The 1914-nt window shown below is 53.2% G+C and overlaps 1 protein-coding gene across 1 annotated transcript in view; it reads right to left on the bottom strand.

Moving 5' to 3' along the window:
* Positions 1-892: 892 nt before the first annotated feature.
* LOC106610542 (receptor-type tyrosine-protein phosphatase delta) overlaps positions 893-1914 on the bottom strand; it is a 205096-nt gene continuing 204074 nt past the window's right edge. Inside the window, exon 38 of the mRNA XM_082978641.1 lies at positions 893-1914. This exon is cut by the window's right edge and continues 164 nt beyond it. The gene's annotated coding sequence lies outside the window, so the exon portion shown is untranslated.

The raw sequence follows: 1914 nt of genomic DNA, 5'->3' as shown, positions 1-1914 counted from the left end.
CCTGGCCGTGGAGTCTACCTGTCAGTGGAGTCTACCTGGCCCTGGAGTCTACCTGTCAGTGGAGTCTACCTGGCCATTGAGTCTACCTGGCCGTTGAGTCTACCTGTCAGTGGAGTCTACCTGTCAGTGGAGTCTACCTGGCCGTGGAGTCTACCTGGCCGTGGAGTCTACCTGGCCGTGGAGTCTACCTGGCAGTGGAGTCTACCTGGCCGTGGAGTCTACCTGGCCGTGGAGTCTACTTGGCCGTGGAGTCTACCTGGCCGTGGAGTCTACCTGGCCGTGGAGTCTACCTGTCAGTGGAGTCTACCTGTCCGTGGAGTCTACCTGGCCGTGGAGTCTACCTGGCCGTGGAGTCTACCTGGCCGTGGAGTCTACCTGGCCCTGGAGTCTACCTGTCAGTGGAGTCTACCTGGCCATTGAGTCTACCTGGCCATTGAGTCTACCTGTCAGTGGAGTCTACCTGTCAGTGGAGTCTACCTGGCCGTGGAGTCTACCTGGCCGTGGAGTCTACCTGGCAGTGGAGTCTACCTGGCCGTGGAGTCTACCTGGCCGTGGAGTCTACTTGGCCGTGGAGTCTACCTGGCCGTGGAGTCTACCTGGCCGTGGAGTCTACCTGGCAGTGGAGTCTACCTGTCAGTGGAGTCTACCTGGCCCTGGAGTCTACCTGGCCCTGGAGTCTACCTGTCAGTGGAGTCTACCTGGCCAGTGGAGTCTACCTGGCGGTGGAGTCTACCTGGCCGTGGAGTCTACCTGGCCGTGGAGTCTACCTGGCCGTGGAGTCTACCCGGCCGTGGAGTCTACCCGGCCGTGGAGTCTACCCGGCCGTGAGTCTACCGGCCGTGGAGTCTACCCGGCCGTGGAGGAGTCTACCCGGCCGTGGAGTCTACCGGCCGTGGAGTCTACCCGGCCGTGGTGGAGTCTACCCGGCCGTGGTGGAGTCTACCCGGCCGTGGTGGAGTCTACCCGGCCGTGGTGGAGTCTACCCGGCAGTGGTAGGTGTTTCCATCACCCCCATAACCATTCTGTCATGCCATTTGATCATTTGACCATGGGTATAATAAACAACTACTGCGTAAATACCGGAATGCTGATTTGATTGAATTGAGCTCATTATTACTTATTACTGTAGAAATATCTTCCTCCTCCTCCTCTTCCTCCTCCTCTCCTTCTTCATTCACCTGAAACAACATTCCGGGCCCAAAGAAAAGTCCTCCTGGTGTCTTTCATGATCCATGATTCCAAGGTGTCTCGTTTCATTAATACTGTTTGTTCCTTTCAGTTTCCACTCCTCAAATTGGCAATTTTCCACTCCTCAAAAGTCTCTCTGCATCGTCCCCACAATGTCCAATCAATCAATCTGTGACGGAAAACAGAAAGTGGACTTTCCAAAGTTGCTTTGATGATGTGTTTGTCATCCTACTGCAGTCTAGTACATATCTAAGTGGGTGTTGCTTGTTCCCCTAACTGTCTTCCTTTACCATGTAAAGACTTGTTCCATTGTGAATGAAGTGAGTTCTCTAACTGTCTTCCTTTACCATGTAAAGACTTGTTCCATTGTGAATGAAGTGAGTTCTCTAACTGTCTTCCTTTACCATGTAAAGACTTGTTCCATTATCAATCCATTGAATCCTCAATCCATTGTTAAGTAGTGTCAGTTTGCGTCCAAAATGGCGCCCTATTCCCTATATAGTGCACAACGTAGTGCACTTCTGACTGAGTAGTGAGTGTGTTTGGGTTGGGTCTGGAGGTATCCCCAGGTCAGACACGCAAATATGGCTCAGTTTAGGTGCTCATTTTGGGGGAGGAGTGGAGCCATGGGTGCCCTGCCCTCTGGAGGTGTTGGAGGCCTAATCTCAAATGGCCCCTATTCCCTGTGTAGTGCACTAACCAGTAGTGCACTACTTTTGAGTGTAC

Source organism: Salmo salar, chromosome 08 (genome assembly GCF_965601325.2).
Source record: "Salmo salar chromosome 08, fSalSal1, whole genome shotgun sequence".
NCBI lineage: Eukaryota > Metazoa > Chordata > Actinopteri > Salmoniformes > Salmonidae > Salmo > Salmo salar.
The sequence above is the reverse complement of the archived record's forward strand: the minus strand, read 5'-3'. Positions and strand labels throughout refer to the sequence as shown.